Genomic DNA, 24,491 nt, shown 5'->3' with positions numbered 1-24,491 from the left:
AAGTCAACAACAACAACAACAACAACAACAATAACAACATTTATTTATATAGCACATTTTCATACAAATGATATAGCTCAAAGTGCTTTACATAATGAAGAAAGAGAAAAAAGACAAAATAAAATTAAGGAACACTAATTAACATAGAGTAAATGTAAGGTCTGATGGCCAGGGAGGACAGAAAAAACAAAAAAACTCCAGACGGCTGTAGAAAAAAATAAAATCTGCAGGGGTTCCTAGGCCACGAGACCACCCAGCCCCCTCTAAGCATTCTACCTAACATAAATGACCTCACAATCAGTCCTCATTGTATTCAGGGTTCACATGGAAGAACTTGATGTTGCGGTCATGTGATCGGCACGCAGTCACTAAATGTGACAAGGCCAGCAACTTTCAGTTGTATAAATTGACGTGGTCTGGTAATGAGATAAGAAACGGGAGCTGGCAAGTCTGACATACCCTACGACTAGAAGTCTCATAATGTGACATCGGCTGCCCATTCAAGCAGTCTCCACAAAGTTTTTTATTCAAATTAAGGATCACATTTTTCCTCATTCTCAAGGAGCAGGGTGCTTTGACTCTCTTTTGTCATCTTAACTTTCTGTTCTTTTTCACACCTTCTGCACTTTGGATTCCTCTGCAGTACACTTTGACTCCATTACCACTGGGACTTCAGGCTGTCACTCATGGCTCTTACCGTACAATTATATCTTTCTGACATTATGGAGAGACAGGCCTTCCAGATGACCAATCCAATATTCTCAGTAGTGAGTGGGGCATCCTACAGGCTGGGGTAAAAGTAAGTTTCCACCTCTTGATCTGTTCTCAGTTCCTCATATGTGACAACGTTAGGTTAAAATTATGAGTATGGATGGATGGATGGAAGAAGATTAGTGAAGGACCTGACCCACTGTAGGTCTCCCTGGGATTAAATATTTTTCATTGAGTTAGATGTTGTCAAGTAACGTCTTCAAGGCTATGAAAAGGTACTACACAGAGTAGAGAGAGGGTGCTGTCACTAATTCCATCACATTTTCCATCCCCAGTTCAGATGCTTACTATTGTGGAGACTGGCTCGGACACAGACAGGCAGACACGCTCATGTCACCCAACACACGTTTATTTACAATACCTATTTACAATTATTGTGCCACAAACCCCAATCTTCCCCAAAGTCCAGGCCAACCACTCTGCCTCTTCGGACCGCCTCCTTCTCTCTTCCTAGCACCTTGTCCTACTTCCACCCAACTCCAGCCTCGAATGAAGGGAGGTGGCCCCTTTTATCCGTACCCGGATGTGTTCCAGGTGTGCAATCCCGCAGACACGCCCCAGTGTGGCGGAAATGCTGGCTGTCCTCCCAGAAGCACTCTGGGTGTTCCCTCTCTTCTTCCACCCAGCACTTCCTGGTGTTGCGGAAGTACTGGGGTCCAGGGTCCTTCAGGCAGGGGGACGCCCTCTGGCGGTGACCACGGGCCCCTACAGGGTTGAGCTTCCAAGCTCTGTACCCATGACCCCCAATACAACCAGGGTGGATGCCCCCTCGCGGTCTGGAGGAGGAATGAGCCCTCCTCCAATCTTCCTGGGCGTCCTGGCCGGGCATGAGCCCCATTCGGGTGCCACACTATCCAGAAGAGAAATGACTCAACTTCTGCTACCTAGCCCTGCCCCTTCTGGGTTGGCCTTATAAAGACCTCGCAGCCACTTAAAATGGGTGTTCATTGAGGACCAGCCAGCAGGATGAATGCCATTTGTTTAACATGGCACCTTTTTTTCCTTTCTTCTTTATTACCCCAACCCTTTTTACATTGCCTGCTTGTTTTTTCAAGATCACACTATCGTCCATTTTCCAGTTCATTGTTGCCTTGTTAAATACAAAGAAAGCGGTGTCATGGCATTGAAGGTTGTGGTCGAGGTGATTGTAGTGTGGGACAGGGTGCTGCACAGCCACCTATTCTGCTTTCTACTCACTTGGTGACAGGCCTGATGCTGCTGGTCACACTCCATGTCTTCTATTCCCTTCTTACAAATCACTCATTTACATAATAAAGAGGGATTGAAATGGTGAACAGGGACGGGGGTCTGTGCAGATAATTTACATACCTTAAAGGTCTGCTTTTAGAGGTCAGTTGCCAACCCTAAAGATGTGGTGGTTTGAGGGGATGGCCACATTTCCATGTGACAGCATCTGACTTCCCTTCTGCAGAGCGGGCTGCGTTCTTCAGTCCTGTTGCTTTAACCTTTCGTGTGGCATTTTGTAGGATCTTTTAGGTGATCACAGGCACACCGGCCGACGAGGCAAAACTCGAGCGGCTTTTCTATTTGATGCTCGCTTTTAATGTCAAAGCATCATTGCTTCTCTCATTTTTTTTTGTTTTTCCGATAAGGCCACTGAGATCACATTCAGTGAGTTCATTCCCAGTTACACCACCTGCCACCTTTTCTGCTGTTTGTTCTACATATGTGGTGTCGTTCCTACTTGACTATTAGGCTCTTTTTTTTCATTTCCACCCTCCCCCCCACCATAGAACCAACACCTTTGCACATGGCAACCGGCCTACTGAATTAAATGACCACCACCTTGATCTCTAAGGTGTCTTCATCTCTGGATGGAAGGTCCTACTTAGACTGAAACCATCTCATAGCTCTTTTAAATCCAATTTACTCAGAACATTTATATAACAGCAATTTGAGGGTTCTCATAGAGCGCAAACATGAATATCTGCAGAATTTCTTTGCAGCCTTTGTTGATTTTCGTATACCATTCTGTTCAGTCGATAATGTTGCCCTGTGGGACATCCTGAGACTTCATGGGATCCCCTCAATTTTGCTGGATATCATGGCCAGCCTGTACACTGGTGCTGTGAGTGCTGTGCAGAGTGGAGGCAGAACCTCTGCGTTTTCCCCAGTTGATTATGAGGTTCGTCAGGGGTGTGTTCTGCTCCTACTCTGTTTAATGCTTGCAGAGAATGGGTGTTGGGCAAGGTCGTGGGGTCCAGTGGCTGTGGGGTATCTGTTGGTGAAGAAAGATTCACTGATCTTGACTTTGCTGTGATCTTCATGGAGTCAATGGAGGCTCTGAACGGGACTCTCGAGAGAGTGAGTGAGGAGCCTGAGTGTCTGGGCTTGCGAGTACCCTGGATAAAAACTGAGATCCAGACCTATAATGGCACAGACATCAGCAGTGTGTCTGTCTGAGGAGAGAGTGTTGACATCATCGAGAGGTTTACTTACCTCGGCAGTGACATACGTGCCTCTGGTGACTCTTCCTATGAAGTCATTAGACTGATTGGGAGAGCATAGGGGTCATGAGGTCGCTAGAAAGGGGTGTGTGGCGCTCCCAATATCTCTGCAAAAGGATGAAGGTCCAAGTCTTTAGAGTCCTGGTGTTTTCTGTCTTGCTATATGGTTGTGAGACATGGACTCTTTATAGAGTGAATTTGCATACCGAGGAAGGCTTTAGATATTGAACCCAAATGGGCCATGTTCCGTGACTCCTTTGCTGAGGTAGCTGTACGGAGCTGTAGACATAAGGTCACCGGTGCCTGTTGTGGTGGTGATCCCCAAACCCGGGGCTAGACGCCAGCATTGAAGGAGGCCGACAAAGTGAAGAAGGAAGCCTTTCAAGCTTGGTTAGCTTGAGGGACTCCAGAGGCAGATGACTTGTACTAACAGGCCAACCGGAGCGCTAATGGCTGCTGCAGAAGAAAAACTTGGGTATGGGAGGAGGTTGGTGAAGCCATGGAAAATGATGTTTGGCCAGCATCAAAGCAATTCTTGCAAACTGTCAGGCAGCTCAAGAAGGAGTAACAGAGCTTTAACTATTCATTTCATAGCAGGATGGACTGCTGCTGATCTAACCTTGGGGATACAATCGGGCGGTGGCAGAAGGAGACCTCTTAAATCCAACAGGCATGACTTTTACAAGGGACTCGTAGGAGGACGCACTTATCACATGAGCTGATATCGTTGAGGTAATTAAAAAACACCTCAGTGGCAGGGTCCTGGGGGTGGATGATATTCGTACGGAGTTCTGAAAGGCTTTGGATATCATTGGTCTTGGCTAGCACACATCTTCAATATTCTTTGGAGGTTGGAGACAGTGCCTCTAGATTAGCAAAATGGTAGACCCATCACCAAGAAAGGGGACCTGAGAATGTGTTCCAGCCTGATGGAGATCGTTTCTGGCTGTTGGCTGATATTCAGATTCAGGAAATGTAATGCAGATTTCATCATGGGCACTGAACGCTGGACCAGCTTTTTACCCTCTAAAGGATTCTGGAGAGCTCATGGAAATATGCCCAATCAGTGTACATTTGTTTTGTGGACTTGGAAAAGTTTCCATCGGGGTATCCTGTGCTGTTGCGATCTACTCGGCCCCTTTGCAACTGGAGTGAAAGCTTGCAGTGCCTGAAGTATATCAGACTTGCTCCTGGTGGGTGTGGGTCTCTGCCAGGACTACCCTTTGTCATCAATTCTGTTCATAATTTTTATGGATAAAATTTCTGGACATAGCTAAGGAGAAAAAAATATCTAGTTTGGAAGCCTCAGGATTGCGTCTCTGCTTTTTTGTGGATGATGTGGTCCTGCAGATTGTGCCCCTAGACACAGTTTGCAGCAGCCAAGTGTGAAGTGGGGATGAGGATCAGCACCTCCAAGTCTGAGGTAATGGTTCTCAGTCAGAAAAGGTTGGAGTGTCCTCTCTAGGTTGTGGATGAGGTGTTGCCTCAAGTGGAGGGGTTTAAGTATCTTGGGATCTTTTTCATGAGTAAGGGAAGCAAGGAGCGGGAGATCAACTGGTGGATCAAAGCAGCATTCGTAGTCACGAGGACGTTGTGCCGGGAATGTAATCACAATTTACCGGTTGATGTACGTTCCTACCCTTACCTATGGTCACGAGCTTTGGGGGGCTACCAGAAGAACTAGATTGCAGATACGAATGGCAGAAATGAGTTTTTTTCTCAGGGTGTGTGGGCTCAGCCTTAGAGATAGGGTGAAGAGTACTGAACCTGAGAGTTGCTCAGCAAGCAACAAGCCCTGCCTATTCTGGTCCCACCACTATGTAAAAATAAGAGCATTCAACACCAAAAGACGCAAAGACTCAACACCAGCCTGGGCCTACTTAAGAAAAATGCTAACAAAAGCAAAACAACCATTATCACACTTATGCGATTGGGAGACAACTTTGGGACTTTTCTAAAGATAATTACACTCCCAACCAGGGGTTGGCACTGTTGCCTTAAGCATTTTCTCTTCCTCCATCTGCAGAAACAGTGATTGACAGCCGCATCCCTAATGATGTTTCTGACCTCTTGAACCTGCCTCTTCCTGAGATGGCTCCGCTGCCATCATGGAATCAGTCAAGAACAGACTTAAGTCTGAAAAGACCCAAAACGTATTTTCCGGTTATATTCTCTGCTGCCAATTATACGGGGATCACCCCAACTCTTTGTCTGTTTCTCTTGTCTTTATTACACCATCAAAATCAAAGGGTGTAGCCTGTGGCACCTCACGTTTTCTGATGACTTGATCTCTTCCGTGTTCTTCCTTCCACTTTTACTTGCAGAACTGCTTTAGCTCTCAAAGCACTGGTAGATTTTCAAGAATAAACTTCTTGTTTCAGGTCCTGCCACACCAGTTGAATCGGGTTTAGGTGTGAACTTTGACTGGGCCAATCCAAATCTTTAATGTTTCTTCTATTCAGCCATTTTAATGTTACTGTCTTGCTGCATGATCCAGCCATCTATACATTTCAGCTCACCGGCTAATGACCTAATATCCTTCTTATGAATTGTTTAATATGGACCAAAATTCTTATATCCTTTAATTATGTCAGGCCATCCATATCCTGAGGCAGTAAGGCAACCCTCACACCACCACCATGGTGTTAATGGGACCCATATCATCAAAACGCTTCAACTGTTTCTATTTGATTAATCTAAAAGACTTCAAGGTGCAGCCTGCCAAATGAAAGGTCAATATTTTTGTCCTTCTTGGTTAGCAGTGCTTTGTGCCTTACTGCTCTCTATTTTTGCCCGGTCTGTTTATGGCTGTGGAATCATGAACTCAACTTTGACGAGGCAAGAGAAGCCTGAAGTTCCTTGGGACTTTCTGGATCCTAATGTGACTTCAGGGATGATCTTATTCTGCATCCTATGAGCAGTTTTGGCTGACTAGCAACTCCTGGGAAGATTCACTAATGTGCGTTCAGATTATGATGATTATGGCTGACTCTCAGTCTGGTTTGGAGGAGTCCCAGAGCTGTGCAAATGGCTTTATATTTTTTCCACACTTCCTGACTTTTTCCATTTGATTGTGCCAATGCATGTTTGCCGAATCCTTGTGCACCTAACTTAACTCTGATTGTAAAATAATTGAAGTTTAAATTGAACAGGGCTGGTGGTATTCAAGCATGTTTATTCATCGGCAATCTCTGATGAATTGTGTAATTGGGTTGGTTTAATACAGGGGGGGCAAAAACTTATGCACAAAATGCCAATTGGTGCTAAATAACTGTGCTAATTTGAAAAATGAAATAAGCTAAAAAAAGGTGTAAAGTTCCTAGTCAGCTATCCTTTAATATTAGATTTTATTGCAAGGCCTCACAACATTGTGTGCCATTTTGCAAAAGTAGAGGAAACCAGGAAGGGGGCAAAAACTTTCTCACATTATCTACAAACTCATGTGGTAATTTTCAGTTATAAGAAACTTTTCTCTTATTACGTTTTTTTATTATTACTAATCAGTCTTAATTTTAAAGTCTCTTAAAAAAATTAATGGAAAAATTATAAAAGTGAATGCTTGTCAGGTGGAGAGGCTTTTATGAACAGGTGCTTCATGACAAAATGAAACAAAAAGATATTTGCTAGTAGTCCTTCAACATCTGCTCGATGTAATAATAATAATAATCATAACAATAATCTAACAACCTCCACAGTGGAGCATTGCTGTTGAATTTCATCAAAAAATACAGCAAAGCGAATGAATAGAATGTGGAGCCGATGCTTTCATAACTAAGCTGAAATGTAGGACACACCGTGCAAGTGACTCACAGAATGAAAACATGTCGAGTACTAAGTGGGGAAGCTCACACGAATTTTATAGGGCACCCCCCCCCCCACCACATACACACACGCACACATACAAGGCCTTCAGAAATTATTCAGGCCCCTGCACTTGTTTCATATTGTCACACACATGCACATGGGAAGCAGCTACAAGGACCAAAAGAAGCTAATTCCATGCCAGGCCAAGGGGTGGTGGGGTGCAGTAACCCTTTCTCTGTTACCCCTGCAGACCAAACACGGGACCAAACACTTCCGGTTCGGAACACCCCAGATGATGTCACTTCCACCAGCCTGCCTTGAAAGCCAGTTCTCGGCTCATGTTTTGAATTCAATCTGTACAGTGCTGTACTACCAATTCTTCAAATGTGCAGCCTTATTCAAGTATACGGGTGCTTGCCCCAAACCTTCTCCTTTGTGAAGGTGATTTATTTTCACATTTTGTGATGTTGCAGAATTGTGCTAAAATCCTTTCAATTGATTTGTTTCGCCTCATGAAGCATCACTCGAGACCCCAGAATGACAAAGTGAAAACAGGATTTTAGAACATTTTGCAGATTTATTAAAAACAAAAAATGATCTTACTGACACAAGTATTCAGACCCTTTGCTATAACATTTGGAAAAAAGCGGCTCAGGTGTGTTCCATTTTGTTGATCTTCATTGAGTAGTTTCTACACCTTGTTTAGGGTCCCCCTTGTGGTTAATTCAATCGATTGGACCAGATCAGGAGAGGCCCATGCCTGTCTACAGAAGGTCTTGCAGTTTACTATGTGTATCAGAGCAAAAATCAAGCCATGAGGTCAAAGGAACAGCCTGCAAATAGGATTGGATTGAGGTACAGATCTGGGGAGGGCTACAAAAGAAGAGCATTGTGGCCTCCATAATTTGTAAGTGGAAAAAGTCTAGAACAACCAGGACTCTTCCTATAGCTGGCCACCCAATCATGTGAGCAATCATGTGAGAAGGGTGTTAATAGGAGAAGTGACTCAGAACTCAGAACCCAATGATCTACTCTGGCTGAGCTTCAGAGAGCCTGTGTGGAGATGGGATAAACATCACTGCAAATTCCACCAATCTGGTCTTTATGAGTGGCCAGATGCAGTAAAATACCCTCCTCAGTAAATGATACAAGGATGTCCTCTTGGAGTTTGGAAAAATGCACCGAAAGGAGTCATAGAATGTTAGGGTTAGGGTTAGCATCATGTCTGAGACAGACCAGGCACCACTAATCAACTGTGTAATACAATTCTAAAAGTGAAGCATCATGGTGGCAGCACCTTGCTCTTGGGTTGTTTTCAAGTGGAGATTCATCAGGGTCAAGTAAAAGCTGAACAGAGCAAAGTACAGAGATATTAAAACCTGCTCCAGATCACTCTGGACATCCGACTAGACCTAAAGTTCACCTTCCAACATGACAATAACCCTAAAATTAAAGACAACATAGGAAAGGTTTACGTAAACTCAGAGAATGTTCATGAGTGGCCCAGCCAGAGCTCAGACTTGAACCTAACTGAAGGTCTCCTGAAAGCAGCTGTCCACCAATGGTCTTCATCCAACCTGACAAAGCTTGAGAGGATCTGCAAAGAAGAGCAGCAGAAAACCCCAGGGTGCATCCAGGTGTGCAAAGCTTGTTGTGTCATAGTCAAGAAGACTCCAGGCTGGAATCACTGCCAAAGGGGCTTTAACTAAGTACTGCGTAATGGGGCTGAAAAACTGTGTCAATGGGATATTTCAGCTTTTGTTTTTTTTTAATTGAACTTGTCTAATACTCGTGAAACCTTTTTCACTTTGTTTAAAAATGTTAGCACAAGGCTGCAAAATAACAAAATGTGAAAAAGTGAAGGGGTCTGAAAGCCTTCAGAGTCCACTGTATATCTATCTATCTATCTATCTATCTATCTATCTATCTATCTATCTATCTATCTATCTATCTATCTATCTATCTATCTATCTATCTATCTATCTATCTATCTATCTACAGTGCATCCGGAAAGTATTCACAGCGCATCACTTTTTCCACATTTTGTTATGTTACGCACTTATTCCAAAATGGATTAAATTCATTTTTTTCTTCAGAATTCTACACACAACACCCCATAATGACAACGTGAAAAAAGTTTACTTGAGATTTTTGCAAATTTAATAAAAATAAAAAAACTGAGAAATCCCATGTACATAAGTATTCATAGCCTTTGCTCAATACTTTGTCCATGCACCTTTGGCAGCAATTACAGCCTCAAGTCTTGTTGAATATGATGCCACAAGCTTGGCACACCTATCCTTGGCCAGTTTCGCCCATTTCTCTTTGCAGCACCTCTCAAGCTCCATCAGGTTGGATGGGAAGCGTCGGTGCACAGCCATTTTAAGATCTCTCCAGAGATGTTCAATTGGATTCAAGTCTGGGCTCTGGCTGGGCCACTCAAGGACATTCACAGAGTTGTCCTGAAGCCACTCCTCTGATATCTTGACTGTGTGCTTAGGGTCGTTGTCCTGCTGAAAGATGAACCGTCGCCCCAGTCTGAGGTCAAGAGCGCTCTGGAGGAGGTTTTCATCCAGGATGTCTCTGTACATTGCTGCAGCCATCTTTCCCTTTATCCTGACTAGTCTCCCAGTCCCTGCCGCTGAAAAACATCCCCACAGCATGATGCTGCCACCACCATGCTTCACTGTAGGGATGGTGCCTGGTTTCCTCCAAACATGACGCCTGGCATTCACACCAAAGAGTTCAATCTTTGTCTCATCAGACCAGAGAATTTTCTTTCTCATGGTCTGAGAGTCCTTCAGGTGCCTTTTGGCAAACTCCAGGCGGGCTGCCATGTGCCTTTTACTAAGGAGTGGCTTCCGTCTGGCCACTCTACCATACAGGCCTGATTGGTGGATTGCTGCAGAGATGGTTGTCCTTCTGGAAGGTTCTCCTCTCTCCACAGAGGACCTCTGGAGCTCTGACAGAGTGACCATCGGGTTCTTGGTCACCTCCCTGACTAAGGTCCTTCTCCCCCTGATCGCTCAGTTTAGATGGCCGGCCAGCTCTAGGAAGAGTCCTGGTGGTTTCGAACTTCTTCCACTTACAGATGATGGAAGGCCACTACGCTCATTGGGACCTTCAAAGCAGCAGAAATTTTTCTGTAACCTTCCCCAGATTTGTGCCTCGAGACAATCCTGTCTCGGAGGTCTACAGACAATTCCTTTGACTTCATGCTTGGTTTGTGCTCTGACATGAACTGTCAACTGTGGGACCTTCTATAGACAGGTGTGTGTCTTTCCAAATCATGTCCAGTCAACAGAATTTACCACAGGTGGACTCCAATTAAGCTGCAGAAACATCTCAAGGATGATCAGGAGAAACAGGATGCACCTGAGCTCAATTTCGAGCTTCGTGGCAAAGGCTGTGAATACTTATGTACATGTGCTTTCTCAATTTTTTATTTTTAATAAATTTGCAAAAACCTCAAGTAAACTTTTTCACGTTGTCATTATGGGGTGTTGTGTGTAGAATTCTGAAGAAAAAAATGAATTTAATCCATTTTGGAATAAGGCTGTAACATAACAAAATGTGGAAAAAGTGATGCGCTGTGAATACTTTCTGGATGCACTCTATCTATCTATCTATCTATCTATCTATCTATCTATCTATCTATCTATCTATCTATCTATCTATCTATCTATCTATCTATCTATCTATCTATCTATCTATCTATCTATCTATCTAATCACACTTTTGTTAGCAAGCAGCACCAAACTGGTGACTGCCTGCTTAAAACACACAGTTTCGTAGATGATGTACCCAACTCAGACCTGATTCATTCATTTTGTGTATTCTGCACAATCCGATTAAAAGTGGGAGGCAGAGTTTGCTGCTGCACCCTTGGGTACAAAAGGGCAATTCCCACTAGACAGATTGCCAGTCTGGTGTAGGATACCCTCATAGATACCCAGTTACCCACATATGCCCCTTGCCAAGGGTTTCCAGTCTTCTAACAAGCTATACTGGTCCTCTCTGGAACACGGGAAATGGTGGTTTCTAAACTTACAAGGCTTCTCTACTAGCTAAAGCACTTCCTTAAGGTTTTTGCTGCTTATTTACTGTGTTTGACTTGCAGACTCTAGTCAGCTTTTGAATGTCACCGTCACGCTGCACACAGAACCTCAAATTCATGCCAGTGCTTTTAGAAGCATTCTGAGATATCAATGTTGATGATGGGGCTAGAGGCTAATTAAAATAAAGCTCAGCAGCTTCAGCACTACGACATCACACACAACTCGATCCTCTATGTGTGTTTTGAAGTGATGGCACACAAGACAGCTTGGCTTTTGCGTTCAGCTGTAATTGTGCGTATCTTTGTAGAACCGAAAGCATGCGTGCTTTTTGGCTTTTGTTTTTGATTTACAGGACTGTCTGCCTCCACGCATCTTCTGTGATGCTGTAAGGTCACTTCAGGCTTGAGTGTGCTCCATTCGCCCTATGATATTAATAGCCACGTGGTCTCAAGCCTGGTCATGTCACCTACAGCTTATTGCTTCATTATATCCCAGTTTGCCTGTTGCCTTTTTTCAGAGTTCCTGCAAGAAAAAGCTCAATCAGCTTGTAGTTGAGCTGGACTTCATATTGACATCAAAGTGGGAAATAATCCACAATTCTTGGACTTCACACCCTGCAGCCTTGTCGGCACTGTTTGTGAGGAAGAATTGTTAGATCTTCTTCACATATCATGGGTGCATCAGAGAACTGGGTTTGATGTCTTATCTGATCAATATCTATGTACTGTTTATATGTTCTACCCAAGGGCTTTCTCAGGGTACTTCCCAAAGATGTGTGGTAGGAGTGTGTAATTGAATGGGAACTGTGGTGGATTGTCACCCTGTTAAGGCCTGGTTAATGAGAAGTAAAGATCAGCCTTTCATTGAATGAATTTGCTGGCTCTCCGTCTTGAGGTTGTAACAAAGGAGCTATATAGGCATCTGACCCGACACAGATGGACACAGAGGCACGTGTAAAATCAATAAATTGATTTTATTTTTTCTTCAGCTGGAGGGCTCATCTTCCCTGTGTCCCCCAGCCACAACACAGTTCCAAGTACAAATAAAGCACCCAAAACACACTCTTTCATCTTCTTCCACCACTCCTCCTCCAAGCTTCGTCCTCCTCCTCCTGACTCTGGACTTTGAGTGATGGTTGCTGGACCCTTTTATAGTCCACCCAGAAGTGCTCCAGGTGGTTGATTGCCGAGTTTCAGCTGCACTTCCGGGTGTGGTGAATACACTGCCCATATGGGCTCAGGAGTCCCAGCTGCAGGACCCCCTGGCAGTGCCTGCGGGACCCTATAGGGCTGCGCCCAACTCCAATTCCCATGGAGCCCTGTGGGAAACCGAGGCACCGCTCCAACCCAGGGGGGCGGCCATCTAGCTTCCAAGGGGAGGGATGCTCCCCCTGAATTTACAGTGAAGGAGAATCCCAGCCAGGAATGGACTCCGGCCGTCTACCACAAGGTTCACATTGAGTGGCCAGGGGTCTGTGCTGGGGTCACTGCTATTTTTATTATATATAAATGATAGGATGGGAATATTAGTAAGAAGCTGGTTACATTTGCAGATGATTCAAAACTAGGTGCATTGGCAAATAATCCGAAATCATTACAATCATTCATTTTTAATAGGAAATCACTTCATTACATTGACCCTCTGCCAACGCCAGTGTTAGGTTATTAGTGCGCCAACCGACTTTTCAGTAGCTAACCTATACGGCTGGATTTTCCAACCTTATGTTCTGCACTTTACACGAATGCCTAATTTGCCTTATTGGTGGCACCAGCATTGCACGCTGCACCACACGGAGGAGATGTGAGGTGAGCTGGAAGAGCGTTGGTTGTACCTGCACATCTTCATCTGTGGTTACAGGGGAGTCCACCAGTGGTAAGCCCACTGGCAAAACTCGGGCAACTGGAAATAACATGAAAAAAATAGTGCCAATTGAATAATCATCGCCTACAAAATGAAAGAAAGCAGGAAGTGTCACTCCTCATTCTGCAAAAACTGCACTGAAACAGTCACTGAGATATTGCACTGGTCCATTGGCAGTGGTTGCCCATTTGTATTTTGTTTCCTTTTCAGTGAAGCCACCCCATCTGGAGATGCTTTACAATAACTGTGACAGCTGGGACTAGCTGAAATTGTGAAAGGTTTACTGCCTTTTAGGTGAATCATGCCAATGCCCTCTGAAAAATGGAGTGCCAGACTGTGCAAAAAAAAAAAATACACCCAGCACAAATGAACAGCTTCTTCTGTTGTCTTGAATAAGTAAAGCGGAGACCTTAGCATGAAAGCTGGGGATGAATGCCTCCTAAACACATCCCCATAACTCACTACTCTTTCTGTGCCAATATTTCAAGATGTGATAACTGATGTTTTTTTGTTCCAGATGGGTTGGTGCATTCAGCAGTAATGAAGTCACCTTATTTAAAGTAAAATGTAAATAACCTGCCAAACACAAAGAGAAAGATTTACACTCGGCTGAACTGATGAGCTGAAAAATAAGGTGCAATAGGAACAATCAGTATTCTCTCACTAAACAAGTCTGTCACAACTGCCTCCCTGGTGTGGGAGCTTTTAATTAAGGCTCCAGTATGCAAGTCATGCCAGAACCCTGTGTATTATCATGAAGAAGTGTTCAGGAAGGGTACTTTAACCTCTAAGGTTCTTTTTCTATCAGTGAACAAGTTAATACTGGGAATGCCTACATTATTAGCCTTTACATATACATCCTGCAGTACTTATCTATGTGACAATCACTCATCACAGATAACATTAAATATAAAGTTCCTTAACAACAGCGGAGGTGACTACCTCAGCTACAACTGCCTTACCTGGAGGTAGAAGCACAAGGCACACTCCTGCCAGGATTCAAGAATATGTCGCTCCATTTTCAGATTGCTTCCCCTGAAAGATCTTCACTTCAGAATACCATTGCAAAGGCCAGGAGCTGCCTCAACTGCTGCACTCCTACAGGAATCCAGGATGTGGCTTTGTTTGGAAAACCTTCTCTTACCAAGTCAGCTCTACACTCGAATCGCTACTCCTGAAAGAATGTAACCTACATGAACATAGCTCATCATATGAACACTCATCAGTCATTGCCCAACGTCAAATAACAATAATACAACTTCAGTGAAATAATACTCAAACTTCATTTCAATCATTACTTGTGTTTATTTGTAGAAAAAACAAGAATAAATGTTAGATGTGAAAAATATACAGCCTAAACAGTTCAATTCACGGTCACACAACAAGCTACGTATCAGCTTTAGTTGTTTCAGTCTTCGTCTTCTTAAGCCAGGTGTGATGCTTGGGAGTGGAAGAATTGTTGATGGCAAAATCTGATCGAGATGTTTTCTCTTTCTTGCAGTTATGATGGTTTGGTTGATTGTTAGTTACTTTTAGCTAACTATGACATATGTTAATCCTACAGCCTCAAGCCCACATTTTGCATCTTCTTACAAGCATTGTCGCAATAACGAGACATCACACAGATAAAGGTTTGGGGCAGCCACCCGTATAATGAGGTATCCTGGCTGCAAAGTCGTAAATGCAAAATATAGAGCACTGATGTGCTTACAACAGAGTCCACAACAAGACTGACACATAGAGGAAACGGTTAGACTTTTAAAGGGGAAGACAGGAAGTGAGGTCATATGGGTCTGGCTCAGGATCATCTGCCATTGGTTCAAGCCCGGAAGTGACATCACAGGGGCCGGAGCCGGTAAGGCCTTCTTCCATTGGCTCGGTCCCGGAAGTGACGTCATGAGAGCCAGGTGAGCTCTCCCGGGGAATGGTCTACAGGCAAGGGAATAAAAGAATCAGTGTACTCTGCCACATCCCGGCATGCCTCAGAACTGTCTTCCCTCGAGCCCTTTAGCTGCCTCCCATGCGCACGTGTGTGACAGCATATACACACTGGTTAGATTATCCAAGCTTAAACATGTACATTCTAATGGTAATAATACCTGTTCTTACACAGAACACTTGGACCAGACAATACTGATAATGTCAGCATTACCTTTCAAGCTTTATAATATAGTTACAACTTTAGTCACACTGTTTATTTAAAAAAATACTAAAATTAACTTCACCAAATAAATATTATGAGTTGTATTTAGCAAACAATTTTTTATCTATGTTACATTTTGGTTCTCAAACATTTTAGAAAAATTGCCACGAAGTAAGAAATTTGACATCCACATCCTTGACAGAGACATTAAATTTCAATAAAATTATATTCATTTATATTTATACGACTGAATTGTAAATGTATACTTAAAAGGTCTATGTAAATATTAAGAAAAAAGATATATGTTCAAAATTACATGAAATCATTTACACAGACAGATCTAAGAGTCCCTCATACATTTACAAATATACTGCAATACTGTAAGTAAAGTACAAACCACCCTAATTTAAACAACATTACATTATTATTCAGAGTCTTGCCTAATCTAATTCAGGGTTGGAGGGCCAATGTACAGTATATTCCATTAGCACTAACCTTGCGTGAGATGCCAGTCCAGTTCATCTAAAAAAGCAGTTCTAAAATTACCTGGAAACCAGTTATTTGTTCTGGCTATGATTGTTGCCTGCAGTATTCTGAGTTAACCTTAACGTGGAAATAACACAATTTGAAGAAGCTGAGAGTACAGCACAGCAGTGGTTGATTCTTCTCAGTATTAATGGACAAATTAAGGTTTCTGTGTCCCTTGAAATTAAAATTGCAACTCAAGAGAAGATGAGTTATCAGTGAGAGGTCAAGCAAAATGGAATCCTTGGGTACCGCTGGCTTGACTTTGTTTCGAATATGTAGTTGCTCATGGAGTCCTGATTGAGGCACATTACCTGCATGGTGAGGGAGCGTCAGTTACAACACTACGGTGATGTGGCAGATTCTCCAAGGGTGATCTGACTCGCAGGATTCTCAATGTTGAGGCCCTGAGCGGCTAAACCAGGCCAAGGGGACGCCCACATGACACCTGGCTGTGGCAAATAGATGGTAATTTCTGGAGGGTGGGAGTGGACCACATGTCTGCCTGTAGAGCTGTCAATCAGGTTACCAAGCTGATTCGTTGTGTGGTGGTTGCGGCAACGTGCTATACCAGCGCATGCTCCCCAACTTGACCTGACCTAACCTGAAAAACAATATGCAAGCTTTTGTGGCAGCTGAGGCCCCTTCTTTAGGCAACTGGAGTTCACTGTGTTTATATACACACAAGGACAAATAACAACATTAAAAAACCTTTAAGTGTGACATCTTAAATGTAAAAAATTAACAGACCTCTCCAGGCTAAGATTCATTTAGCAAGACAGGAGAACAATGTATAGTCAAGATCTTTTGAAAAGATAACTGTCCAACAAAGTTTTTTGAAGTTTCTGGTGAGTTTTCCACACAATGTGAATCTGTAATCAAATTGTCTGGGTCTATCAGAGAGATCCTCATATCTTGTCTCTATTTCAACCATTTTGTAATGTGTTATATTTTACAATCAGTTTAACTTCTCATCCCTTTTTCTCTTGCTGTGTCTTGAAGTTGCCCTTAAGCGTTGCGACTTTTAAAATCCTTCTCACAGTGTCCATTGCTGTTGAAATAAGTTCCTACAGGGACATTCCTGTTGCCGTGTTTAGTGTGGAACCTGTTTAAATTTATTCCCTGGCGGAGTGTTTGTCCAGTTTCTCTTACATAGAGTGCAGTCTTGGGACATTTCATACAAAGAATTACTGTAGGTAGACCATATTCGATGATCTGTAGGATAGTCATCCCTTCATGCAATGTTCCAGTCGGCAGTGCGGCGTAACTACACAATCTGTATTATGAATGTGAGCACATGTTTTACATCTTTTCTGTAGGCAGGGAGATGTCCCATATTCTGTTGGTTCACTCAGAAAGCTTCGGACAATTAGTTGCTGCAGGTTTGGTGGATGCCTGCATGCCAAAAGAGGAGGTTCTGGGAATCCATCTTTCACCGTGTCATCATCATTTAGTATTGGCTGAAGTTCTTTTATAATTTTTCGAAGTGCTTCAAGATGTGGGTTATAGGTGACAACAAGGGGGATGTGGTTCTTGTTGTCCTTATTTTTATATTCCAGAAGGTTGTCTCTGGGTATGGCAGCAGCTCTTCTTATTTGAGTGTTTGTTGTTTTGGGAGTATTTCCTTGTCTGATAAAATCTCCTACAGTTGTTTATCCCAGTCTGTCAGGTCTGAGTAAATACGGTTGTAACGTATTGCTTGGCTGAAAATAATGGAGCGCCTTATACGCTTGGGGTGGAAGCTGTCACTTCTCAGGTAGGTCCGTCTGTCTGTCGGTCTGTGAAAAACAGAAGTTACAAGGGTGTTATCTTTCAGTTGAGTGATGGTGTCAAGGAAGCTGACTTCTGTTTTTGAGTAATTAAGCTTCAGCTTTATGTTGGGGTGGAAAGAATTAAATTTGTTATGAAAATGGAGGAGGTCCTTCTTACTTGCAGTCCAGATTATGAATATGTCATCTATGTAACGGAGATACATACTGGATGTTCAAACTGTTCTTTATACAGCCTCCAGTTAATCCAAAATGCGGCTGCAAGAATATTACAAGAACAAGAAAATACGAACACATAACTCCAGTTCTTAAATCCTTACACTGGCTCCTGGTTAAGTTTAGGGCAGATTTCAAAATCCTTCCTTTAACATATAAAGCATTAAATGGTCGAGGTCCGGCTTACTTGTCTGAACTTATCATGACTTACAAACCTGAGCGCACATTAAGATCTCAAGATGCCGGTCTGCTTATGATTCCAAGGATTAATAAAATAACAGTGGGAGGTCGAGCTTTTAGTTACAGGGCCCCTAAACTGTGGAATGGTCTGCCTGCTACTATAAGAGATGCCCCTTCGGTCTCAGCTTTTAAATCCCAACTAAAGACTCACTACTTCAGTTTAGCATATCCTGACTAAAGCTGCTGATTAACTGTACAGACTGCATCTCTGTTGTTAGTCATTAGCACTTAAACATACTGTAAGTAACATGACAGTTATAATTGTATACTAACCCTCACTTATTCTGTTTTTCTTCTTGATACTCAAATGTGGCTCTTGGTGCCATGGCCCACCTGTCAAGTTGTTTTGCCTGCCTAAGGAAAAGTCATCCCAGATGGAGGATCGCAGGAATCGTGGGAAAGAGGGGTCCTTTCATCTGATTGGCTGGCCCAACACTGTTTCAGCCGTGGAATGGCCAAATGGGGGAGGCAGCTTGAAGGATGAGGTCTATAGGACTCTACACAAATCCAAATCTTATTATGGGATAAATCATCTACTGTTAAATTCTGCTCTGTACTCCTAAAATTTATATTTTTTATTTCTTACTATATTGAGGATTTGTTCTGTTCTGTGTATTGTATTGTATTGTATTGTATTGTATTGTATTGACCCCCTTCTTTTGACACCCACTGCACGCCCAACCTACCTGGAAAGGGGTCTCTCTTTGAATTGCCTTTCCCAAGGTTTCTTCCATTTTTTCCTACAAGGTTTTTTTGGGAGTTTTCCTTGTCTTCTTAGAGAGTCAAGGCTGGGGGGCTGTCAAGAGGCAGGGCCTGTTAAAGCCCATTGCGGCACTTCCTGTGTGATTTTGGGCTATACAAAAATAAACTGTATTGTATTGTATACAGCATTGGTTTTAAAATGCACGGTGACATTAAATCCTCCTCCAATTTTGCCGGAAATAGGTTTATGTAGTTAGGTGCAAACAGACAATATATTGCAATCTCCTTTGTTGCAAGTAGAAGTCCTCTCCAAATGAGAATAAACTGTATGTCAGAGTGAAGTTTTCATTTGTATAACTAACTCTGAAGGTAAATCATGTTGTTTTAGACTGGAAGTCTCCCTGCTGATGACTCCAGAGGTAATTTTGAAACTTGGCCTGAAATCAAGCAGTTGGTGGGATTTTATAGCTGCTTTCTGCCAGAGAAGAATTGGGTCTTGAGGAAAGCAGGATGTTGGTAAAGAAAAGTGAAGCAAAATAAGATAGACAACATGGTGTTGGGTCAGTGAAATAGCTACTCCATTTGGTGGAAAGGCACAACCTTCAATGAAGGCAACAGCACTGCCCTGTTTTTGTCTTTATAAACGGAAACACTGTGTTCTCCATTGGTTGATTCTCCTTCACGTACAAAAGGCATTGTAGTCCAGATGGCAAAAATATCTAGGTGAGGCCATCCAATCCCAAAATAAGCATTAAACCCAGTGCCTTGATGTGACCTGCTCAAGTGTCTGATAGAAACTCTAGCAAATATCAGATATGTTGGGGACATATCTCAGCAGCTGGTATCAGTCAAGGAGTCTTACTAGGATGTTCATTCTCAATCTGCAGGTTTCAAGCCCAGTTTGTGTCCTCAATCAACTTATAGTAGAAGGCAATGCTGCTTTTTTGCTGTTGTGCAAGCAAACTCTCAAAAAGAATTTTAACGAGGCAATGGGGAGACAAAGCAAAGTCAAAGACAAAAAAAAATGTCAAAACCATGAGTTCTGCCACTCTATAAATCAAAACCAAAACGCAAGATGAGAATCAGGGTAAAGAAAAAATCAAGCACAAATCAAAAACCATGAGATTCTTAGATAAAAGGCTTTCAGGAGGACGTTAGGAAAAGGACTGAATTCGACACCTCGGGTAAGGAAGTCATCCCAAGGATGATCTTTTTAACCCATCGTGTCACAAATCAAAGGCCATGACCTCAGAGGACACATCCCTGACAATATAGAAGCTGCCCCAATGACAAGAGTATAAAATTGGAGATGGCTTTAAATGCAGACCTCAGCAGCTCTGCGATTCAGTCACTCTTCTGGACAGCCAATTGGATTGCAGGTTTTTGTCACTTGGTTTTTCTTGACTTGAGTCAGATAACCCTTCCATAAACCCTAAACTTAATCATAGACTAACCAGGTGTTATCACTAACATATTATATATCACGACAACCTCCTCAATGCAGTAGAGCTCTGGAGGTCTGCAGCTCAAGTCTGTTTGCAAAATTGTGGTGATCAATAATCACCAAGATGGTGGCAAAAAAGGTGCAAAATATTTACCACCAATAGAAGTAAACCTCAAATCAAAAAACTGGTGTTAAATTTGAATTCTAGAGGTAAGAAATAACCCAATGTGTGGGCCAGAACTCCAAAATAGACAGAAAAAAAATTTAAAAAAATAAAAAAATAGTATGAGTTTCTGTACAACCCTTTTTTGTGTGTGCTGCCATCTTTTATAGGGCAATTATCCCAATGTCACGTGCAGTACCGAAGCAGATCGAATTAGCAAAGCACAATGATGGTACCTGTGACACAAAATGGTGACATTCACCAGGAGAATGATCCATTCATCTACTTATCCACCTATCCCAGCCAGCATTGAGTGTAAGGCAGGAACAATCCCTGGACATGGCACCAGCCAATCATAGGGTAAATACACACACAGGGCCAATTGAGCAATGTCCATCCACCTAACCAAATTGTCATTGGATTATGGGAGGAAACTAGACAAGTTCAGGTCAGGTCAGGTTGACACCCACTACATGGCAAAACAGCTCGGTATTCTGGTGGGCAACTCCTCAGTCCCACCCCCAGGAATGACCATCCATTTGCTGCAGCCATGAGTTACATGGGCGTCCCCTTGGCCTGGTCCAGCCACTCATGTCCTCAACAATGAGGATCCTCTGGTAATCGCGCCACGTGGCTGTAGTGCTGTAACTAACGTTCCCTCACAATGCAGGTAATGTGCCTCATTTGGGTCTCCATGAGCAACTGCTTGTTCAACATAAAGTCAAACCAGCGGTACCCAAGGATTCTCTGAAGAACCAAAGTGCCAAAGTAGTCGAGTTTTTGTGTCCAGTCACTTGATAGCATCCATGTCTCGCAACCATATAGCAAGACAGGAAGCACCAGGACTCTAAAGATTTGGACCTTCGTCCTTCTGCATAGATATTGGGAGCACCACACATCCCTTTCCAGCTACCTCATGACCCCCCATGCTCTCCCAATCTGTCTACTGACTTCATAGGAAGAGTCACCAGAGACATGAATGTCACTGCCAAGGTACAGTGCATCCGGAAAGTATTCATAGCTCATCACTTTTTCCAAATTTTGTTATGTGAAAAAAGTTTACTTGAGATTTTTGCAAATTTATTAAAAATATAAAAACTGAGAAATCCCATGTACATAAGTATTCACAGCCTTTGCTCAATACTTTGTCGATGCACCTTTGGCAGCAATTACAGCCTCAAGTCTTTTTGAATATGATGCCACAAGCTTGGCACACCTATCCTTGGCCAGTTTCGCCCATTCCTCTTTGCAGCACCTCTCAAGCTCCATCAGGTTGGATGGGAAAAGTCAGTGCACAGCCATTTTAAGATCTCTCCAGAGATGATCATTTGGATTCAAGTCTGGGCTCTGGCTGGGCCACTCAAGGACATTCACAGAGTTGTCCTGAAGCCACTTCTTTGATATCTTGGCTGTGTGCTTAGGCTCGTTGTCCTGCTGAAAGATGAACCGTCGCCCCAGTCTGAGATCAAGAGTGCTCTGCTGCCACCACCATGCTTCACTGTAGGGATGGTATTGGCCTAGTGATGAGTGGTGCCTGGTTTCCTCCAAACGTGACGCCTGGCATTCACACCAAAGAGTTCAATCTTTGTCTTATCAGACCAGAGAATTTTCTTTCTCATGGTCTGAGAGTCCTTCAGGTGCCTTTTGGCAAACTCCAGGCAGGCTACCATGTGCCTTTTACTAAAGAGTGGCTTCCGCCTGGCCACACAACCATACAGGCCTGATTGGTGGATTGCTGCAGAGATGGTTGTCCTTCTGGAAGGTTCTCCTCTCTCCACAGAGGACCTCTGGAACTCTGACAGAGTGACCATCGGGTTCTTGGTCACCTCCCTGACTAAGGCCCTTCTCTCCAGATCGCTCAGTTTAGATGGCTGGCCAGCTCTACGAAGAGTCCTGGTGGTTTCGAACTTCTTCCACTTACGGATGATGGAGGCCACTGTGCTCATTGGGACCTTCAAAGCAGCAGAAATTTTTCTGTAACCTTCCTAAGATTTGTGCCTCGAGACAATCCTGTCTCGGAGGTCTACAGACAATTCCTTTGACTTCATGCTATATTTGTGATCTGACATGAACTGTCAACAGTGGGACCTTATATAGACTGCTGTGTGCCTTTCCAAATCATGTCCAGTCAACTGATCTTAAATCACAGGCTGTTGTTTATCCTACCTATTACTTTCCTGAAGCTGTTACCCATAATCCATGTCTTGGGGCATCAAGTAAATTTAGTCTTGATACAAACTTTAAATTAATTGATAACCAAAAAATAAGGTGTATAATTAGACCAAGGGATAAAACCAGACCCTCCACCAGGGGCATCTGTAATAGAAATATACTACAAATTAAAACAAAAAGTATATCACCAATTCAGAAAGAACCATGCAGTTTTAAATGCTGCTTATTGAACATTCGCTCTCTTGGCACTAAAGCTGTTTTGGTAAATGATATTATATTAAGTATTAAATCTGATCTGTGTCTTCTCACTGAAACCTGGCTTAGTAAATGTGACACTGTCCCCCTAGCTGAGGCGTCACCAGATGGCTACTCATTCCTTCACAAGTCTAGAGATTCAGGTCGAGGAGGAGGCCTTGGAATAATTCACTGTAACAAAATACAAATCACTTCTAAAAATTTAGGCAACTTTACATCCTTTAAAGCATTCATTTTAAATATTAAAACAGATTCCAACACAATTATAGTGCTAGTCTACAGACCACCAGGGCCGTATTCATTGTTCATGTCTGAATTTAGCAACCTTTTATCTGATTTGGATATAAATTATGATCACGTAGTACTGATGGGAGATTTTAATGTACACATTGATGTGGAAACTGACACTTTTAGCAAATGTTTTACTTATTTGTTAAATTCAGTAGGATTTTGTCAGAATGTCAAAGGTCCAACTCATAATCATAACCACACATTAGATTTAATTATAACTTACAAAGTTGAAATTCAAAATTTAATTATTACTCCATTAAATGAAGTTATTTCCGATCACTACTTAATTACATTTGATTTAGTCCTGCCCTTGCCAACACACTCCCAGATTAAAACAAAGACAGTGCGACATCTAGATTGTAATTCTGCTTCAAAATTTATAGATACTTTGAGTAAGTCGAGTGTAATTGTGAAAAACCATTTAGATCAGTTAACATCAAATGTAAACACGGAAAACAATTTAGATCAGCTAACATCACATTATAATGTGACCTTGAGAGATGCTCTGGACACAGTGGCTCCCTTTAAAACAAAAGTGATCAAAGCACATAGAAACTCTCCCTGGTTTAATGAAAACACTTGAGCTCTTAAATTAGAGTGTCGAAAACTGGAGCGCAGATGGAGAACAACAAAGCTACATGTCTTTCAAATTGCATGGACAGAGAGTGTTAATAAATAAAAAAGCCCTCTTTAAAGCTCGGTCAGAATATTATTTTACATTAATAGATAGCAATAATAAAATCCTCGGGTACTGTTTAGAACAGTGGCTAAATTAACAAATGGAAATTCACATCTACAGTGCAAAATACCAACAGACATTAGCAGTACAGACTTTATGAACTTCTTCAATGAGAAAATTAAAAATATAAGATCTCTGCATCACACTACAAACCATATACTAGCTTAGCAGACCCTGTCTCACATTGCACTCAGCACTTTAGTAATTTTAATACTGTAACTGAGCAGGAAGTTTTAAGTTTAATTTCTAAAATGAAGCCCACTACTTGTTCCCTAGATCCAGTGCCAACAAAACTAGTAAAAAGTGCAATGGATGTTCTTGCAGCGCCTATCCTAAACATTATCAATAGTTCATTATTGCATGGCACAGTACCTGATACACTAAAAGTGTCAGTCATTAAACCATCACTTAAAAAGTCAGACCTTGACCCACACATACTAAATAATTATAGGCCTATTTCAAATTTACCGTTTCTCTCTAAAATACTAGAAAAAATAGTCGCCAATCAGCTTCAGACACACCTTAAGCATTACAATTTATTTGAGAAATTCCAGTCTGGTTTTCGCACTGGTCATAGTACAGAAACGGCACTAACGCGGGTTGTAAACGACATTCTGATATCTTCTGATGAAGGAAAGTCCACTGTAATTATGTTGTTGGACTTAAGTGCAGCATTTGACACCATCAACCATTCTATTTTACTGCACAGGCCAGAAAATGATGTTGGGCTTACAGGCACCGTTCTCGCTTGGTTTAGTTCTTACTTATCAAATCGATTCCAATATGTACAGAAATGTGCTGACAGTACTCCATCATTATACACAGAAGTTCAATATGGTGTCCCGCAGGGCTCAGTACTGGGACCTTTACT

The sequence above is a fragment of the Erpetoichthys calabaricus genome, chromosome 15 (genome assembly GCF_900747795.2).
Source record: "Erpetoichthys calabaricus chromosome 15, fErpCal1.3, whole genome shotgun sequence".
Classification (NCBI taxonomy): Eukaryota; Metazoa; Chordata; class Cladistia; order Polypteriformes; family Polypteridae; genus Erpetoichthys; species Erpetoichthys calabaricus.
This window is presented reverse-complemented; position numbering follows the sequence as displayed.